General features: G+C 44.1%; 1 long non-coding RNA gene across 1 annotated transcript; it reads right to left on the bottom strand.

The window, feature by feature from the left end:
- Positions 1–240: 240 nt before the first annotated feature.
- On the bottom strand, positions 241–5,980 carry LOC120423324 (uncharacterized). Its single transcript, XR_005606221.2, has 4 exons — positions 4,006–5,980; positions 3,022–3,394; positions 2,870–2,944; positions 241–2,041 (listed from the first exon to the last, which is right to left on the bottom strand). It is a non-coding gene; the product is annotated as an uncharacterized LOC120423324 (long non-coding RNA).
- Positions 5,981–6,644: the final 664 nt, after the last annotated feature.

A 6,644-nucleotide genomic window follows, 5' to 3' on the forward strand; every position in this document is an offset into this window, starting at 1 on the left:
TTGAGTTTTCTGAGATCTGCGGCAGCTCATTAGTGTCCAGGGGGCATGATCGACGCGAAAGGTCAGTCCCACCGAAGGGTTAGTCGTCTGGGTTTAAGCAGCTGAGCAGTGTGCTGCACTGCAATTGCATAAAAGTGCATGCCTTTGAAATAGTTTTAGGTTATGTTGTAACCGTTCGGAACCTCACTCGTGAAGGTTACCGCGATTTACGCGATTTGTTTTCCGTTTAATGTAAAAGTTGGGAAGTGTTCGCGTGTCAAGTGTTTTGTCTCCGGTAAACGACCCAGCAAGTGGCGTCCACCAAGAACGCAGCCAGCAGAAGCTTCCGAAACCGACCACCAGAGGACCTCGTCGGCAGTGGGTGGTAGAGAGGTGACATGACGGTAGGTTGGAAGGTCAGGGAAAAGGCGCGGAAAGAGGAGGGGAAAGACGAAGACCGTCAACCGCCAAGGACTCCTCAAGACTCGTCCAATTGCCCGGAAAGAGTCATAGCGAACAGTTGGACCGCTACAAATCCACTGTTTCGCCAAGAAGTGTCAGTGCACGGCCACGGCCGTGAGTGATAGTGCCAGCGGGAACCAGGAGTGTTTGAGACCGCTGAAGGACATCAGGACCCCTCGTACCTCACGTTAAGTGCCAGTTCGGCACCGCCTCGCAACAACCGTGTCGAGGACACCAACCGGGGACTCGCCGCAACCATCGAGTCACCCCCAGAATCCAGTCCACAGCCGGACGTCTACCCGCGTCGTACCTGCGCCTCATCCGGGTATTCCGGACACCCTCGATGGTACTTCCGAAGGTCGTAGGACGCAACCAACCACGACAGAGGACAGGACGACAAGAACCGGTATGAGTGGGACCCTTGTACGACCGCAACCGGTCGAGTACGCCGCGAAGACCACAACCAGGAGGCTGCGCCGTGATTCGGCGAGTGCCAGAACAACAATGAGCGGTTGCGCCGCGTAGCGGCGAGTAGCTGAAGCAACAGGAGAGGAGGAAGCGACGTCACCGGAAGCAGTGTCGGAGTACGGGGCCCCGAGAAGAAGGAAGAGCAGAGAGAAGGTCAGATAGCTTTAAGAAAGTGGGAGGAAATAGAGAAGAGTTCGATCGAAGTTGTGGAGTTTTCACTGGATTCCGACGCATTTCCCAGCTTACCGCGATTCAGGACCGCAAGCATGCCGACCCTGAGGCTACATGAGGGAGTCTCGATAGCGCTCATGAGCCGGTGGTAACCCGACAGTTACACTTTGGCGCCCAACAAAAATTAGACTTGTAGTCTGTTTTCAAGGGTTAAGCTTGGGGAAAAATTGCTTGAAGGAACCAGTTATCGCAGGCGTCTCTGGGAAAACATCCCGCCAGCTTGAATGAATTTCCGCACTTGTGTGATGGATAATTTTGACTTTACACGCTGCGATTGAACGATTTCGTTCGTCCATTGAGGGGTTCTGACGTCCAAATTTGTATGAAAAGGGCAATTGACAAAAGAAGGTCGGAGTTGACCATTAATGAGTTCATTGATTGAGTTTGTATGGAGCAATCACTTCACCTGTGTATGAATTGCGTTATCTTTCAGCGTTGGTCAAATAAAACACCCAGCAAACTAGTCATTTACTTCAAGAATAAACCTAAAACTATAACAATACTAGAGATTTTTTCAATTTACAGTTATTTTCTGCATATTTAGGATGCATGAACAAATTTATAGGTTTTTCTAATCAATTTCTCACTTGAGAATGTGCAAATCTAGTAATTTAACAAATTTTATCGCGCTTTCACAACTACCTAGGATTTTACAATTACGATTTAGTCGTTAAAACAAGGCGGAATGCCCTAACTAGAATAACAAATTGATTTTCAGTTTAAAATCTGCTTCCGTACTTAGTTCTTTTTAAATTTTATAAAATTACAATTCAAATAACGCGACACGTGATTCTGTTGTTAGTACACGTTGATCGTAGAACACCGAACTGGTTGCATGCTGTTCAGCGGATGTTCCAGGTTCATCAGTGAAGACTTCAGCTGGATTTAGTACAGAGCAGAGCTGAAATGAGAAGATTGAGAACAAAATTGAAAAATGTATCATTGTGATAGTGTATTTCGAGCACGTGAAAGCTAAATTTTTACAATTTTTAATGTGTATTGGTGAACATTTGGTGCGACTAATGGAAATACAAGAATAGTTTGAAATGTTTCAATAATTTATACCCAAATCCCTGAGAACTAATTTAGTACATCCCAGTACTAGCATGAAAGATGATGAAATCAAGAACATATTGAATTTTAACCTGAACTACTGAGCAAGAATACGTACTAGAATACCAAAGAGGTTAGAATATTTTGAAATTAGTCGCAAGTTAGAAAGAAGTGTGAGCTGAGTTCCACATCACAAGCTTTTGTTTGAGTTGTGGAGACTTGTAGGAGTTTTATCAAGGAACAATTTTTACAGAAATTCTGATTCTTTTAGTTAAGAATTCCTAGATATTTCAACAAATTGGTTCAAATTGGTAAAAGGAGTTCAGCAGAAGGCTGATAAGGAAGTAGTAGGAGTTTGTTTACTTCTCTCACTTAGTGAGATGGAGAAGCTTGGTTGTTCGTAAGGCAGAGCAATCATGATACTTGGCAAAATAGTAAGTCCTGGAAATTGTTTAAATGTTTGGTCCGTTTCCTGTTTGTGTACGTTTGTTTGATTCGTGAGGTCTGTTGAAGTTAATAAGTTATTTTTCGTCAGAATCTCAGTGTAATCAGGACAGTTTGTTACAAACAGTGAAATCTGGACAGCATAAATTTTGAACCAGTATCTAGGAGTTTAGTAGGAGTTTAGTAGGAGGTTTTTAGTAACAAGTAGTTACGAAATTGGAAGGTGACTTACCTGATGGTGAGTTAAAGAAGTTGAAGGAGCGCGCGTTGTTGGAGTAAGGTGCGATGTTATCGGCCTAATAGTTTCCTGTAATGGAAAAATTTGGAGTGAGTGATCGGCAGCTAGTTAGTGAAGGAGATCTGGTACGATTGGCGAATAGTTACCTCTGTAAACAATTCTTTTAGAGTGCTACGTCGTCCAATACTGTACATTACAGCTCCATGCTAACGTAGTTGGGTGCATCCAGGACTCCGGGTCAAAACTGCAGCAGGCAGGACCCAATTTTATGCCCAGAGTTGGCAAATGTTGTTAAAGTTGAAGTTCCGGAACAAAAAAAAGTTGATGTTTGTTAGAAGTTTACGCAACGAGGATTGCAAAAATCGAGTCTGGTCTCAGGTATCCGTAGAGATGGTGAGCCAGTTCTCAAAATTGAGCACGTACTGTAAGCCAGCTGCATACATGGTTGTAAAAGTTCTTCAAACCGTGTATTGCGCTAGAGTTGGTGAATCAGTCGTGAAGGTGGCAGGTGTTTAGTACCTGTGAAGTAGTAGAATGGCTTAATGAGCTGAAAGGTGAGAAGACGTTGGCAGATATTGGAATGTGGTAGTAGTTTTCGTTTAAAGCATCGTCTGAGAACTCTATTACTCATTCTCAATTATCGCTAAGCCACGTTAGTGTTGGTGTTGACATGTGAATTGTGTCATTGTAGGAGTTTGCAAATGCGACTTTACTGTTGCTGATTTGTATGAGTGAAAATGAATGAATCAAAGAATGTACTTTTGGAATGTGACAAGAATGTAACAATGAATGAATGAATAGTAAATAAGTGAAACGAATGTAAGAAAAGAATGAATGAAATGAATGAGTAGAATACTTGTGACAGCAGTTTTGCATGTTTATGTTGCTTGATTCTTAGGTAGAACTATTCACACCACTGTTAATAAGTCTTTAGTGATGTGTTTAGGAAACTGAGGTATCGAGTGGCAGAAATATGTAAAACTGGCTGATAATGAGAATTTTACGACCTTGATTTGGGTCAACTAAAGACATATTGTCTAACATAATAAACTGTAATCAGATAATTCACCGTAAAAAAAAGCACAATAGAACTCACAATACCTGATAGGAAGATAATTCACACTACTCACCTTGAACCGCATAATAATTTTCCTCATAACATTTAACTTTACCAGAGAAAGAACAACTCCAAAAATCCCAGGAAGGACACTTTAGAGCTAAACTCCGCATTGAATTTTATGGCCATTGATTTTCTGCGTTGAGAAAACAACAAATTTTAATTAGTAAAGGCCTTTAAAGTGTCCAAAACCTGAAATTTTCAGAATTGAACTTCAATTGGAAAGCACCACGTTTGTTCCACAATAACACAATATCGTTTGACAGCCGATGTCAGATACGCACGTACACAGATGAAATGACAGTAGAAAAGAAGTACTAGAGTGCTTAAAACAACTCTGACAACGATGAAATGTTTCATGCACAATCCGCGAATGACTCTGTTTTTGTAAATAGGCATGCTCCGGAGTTCGTAGTTTTTGTTTTTTTAAATTATTTATTTGCATGATTTAATTTTAATTTGTTATTTGTGCATGAGTAGCTTTGTTATTTATTTATTTATTTATTAGTTTGTCTTGTAAATAGTAGTTTGTTGAATTTTAGTTTGTTCCTTTTTGGATTTTGGTGAGATTTGTGACAGTATAAATCAATGAGTTTATCGCTGGAGGCTGGAGTTGAAATATACGTTGATGGCCAGTACACAGGTTCGTCCTGCTAAACAGCGCGGAGAAGGATTTCCTTCGTTGATGCCTTATGACCCCGATAACTCAGATCACAATACTGTCCAAATTTCGCATGTTTTTCATAGAATATTGGCTGTCGGAATCAAGAAATGGGGTGTGAAATATTTCATGAGCTACAGTGTGACGCTGATTATCAGTCCTGTAGATATTATTTTGAGTTTGGAAGGTTCAGCTAGGCCGCTTTGACGTGGTTTCAACATGCAATTTTTTCTAAAAAAATATTTGTTGTGTAAAAAAAAAAATCCTTGCATACAAGTATTTTTTTTACCCGAGCTGGGGGAGAGTGTAACCGTTCGGAACCTCACTCGTGAAGGTTACCGCGATTTACGCGATTTGTTTTCCGTTTAATGTAAAAGTTGGGAAGTGTTCGCGTGTCAAGTGTTTTGTCTCCGGTAAACGACCCAGCAAGTGACGTCCACCAAGAACGCAGCCAGCAGAAGCTTCCGAAACCGACCACCAGAGGACCTCGTCGGCAGTGGGCGGTAGAGAGGTGACATGACGGTAGGTTGGAAGGTCAGGGAAAAGGCGCGGAAAGAGGAGGGGAAAGACGAAGACCGTCAACCGCCAAGGACTCCTCAAGACTCGTCCAATTGCCCGGAAAGAGTCATAGCGAACAGTTGGACCGCTACAAATCCACTGTTTCGCCAAGAAGTGTCAGTGCACGGCCACGGCCGTGAGTGATAGTGCCAGCGGGAACCAGGAGTGTTTGAGACCGCTGAAGGACATCAGGACCCCTCGTACCTCACGTTAAGTGCCAGTTCGGCACCGCCTCGCAACAACCGTGTCGAGGACACCAACCGGGGACTCGCCGCAACCATCGAGTCACCCCCAGAATCCAGTCCACAGCCGGACGTCTACCCGCGTCGTACCTGCGCCTCATCCGGGTATTCCGGACACCCTCGATGGTACTTCCGAAGGTCGTAGGACGCAACCAACCACGACAGAGGACAGGACGACAAGAACCGGTATGAGTGGGACCCTTGTACGACCGCAACCGGTCGAGTACGCCGCGAAGACCACAACCAGGAGGCTGCGCCGTGATTCGGCGAGTGCCAGAACAACAATGAGCGGTTGCGCCGCGTAGCGGCGAGTAGCTGAAGCAACAGGAGAGGAGGAAGCGACGTCACCGGAAGCAGTGTCGGAGTACGGGGCCCCGAGAAGAAGGAAGAGCAGAGAGAAGGTCAGATAGCTTTAAGAAAGTGGGAGGAAATAGAGAAGAGTTCGATCGAAGTTGTGGAGTTTTCACTGGATTCCGACGCATTTCCCAGCTTACCGCGATTCAGGACCGCAAGCATGCCGACCCTGAGGCTACATGAGGGAGTCTCGATAGCGCTCATGAGCCGGTGGTAACCCGACAGTTACAATGTAAAGGGTTCCCCCAATCGGCATGATTTCGATTACGCCACTTTGAAAAAGACGACGGTTTTCACTTTCCAATGACACGACTTCTTTTCAAGCCAGCAAGGAAGCTGTGGGAGTCCCGAAAACAAAAACGTAACAGAAATCGATTTCTTAATGCAATCAAAATCGTGCAACAGTTCGCCAACCCCCCTGAAGTCAGTGCTGTCTGTCTTCAGGACTGCTGCTGCTGCTATTACACCATCCCACCACACAGTTGGATTGGAATAATTTAACTCGCCCCGCGAGTATGATAAAAATATTAAAATCACGATTAATATCAACGAACCCGAGCGACTCGAGGGCTAAATGAAATCATTTGGAATTGCTAATCGATGCAATGAGAAGTCAGGAGAGAAAAAAGTGCACTTCTCATTTGCTATTCGCCCGGTGGCCACTTCCAGACAACGACATTCCCCACAACCCCTCAAGACTTCCAGATTCGATGGTCGGACAATGAAAGCACAGTCTGGTTGGCTGGCAGCAAAAAAAAGAACAAATTTTATTTCGATTTCCATTCAGCTTCAATCGGTCGAGATTGTGCGACGGCGATCTCGGTCGAGCAATCGGTG

This window comes from Culex pipiens, chromosome 2 (assembly GCF_016801865.2).
Source record: "Culex pipiens pallens isolate TS chromosome 2, TS_CPP_V2, whole genome shotgun sequence".
Lineage (NCBI taxonomy): Eukaryota > Metazoa > Arthropoda > Insecta > Diptera > Culicidae > Culex > Culex pipiens.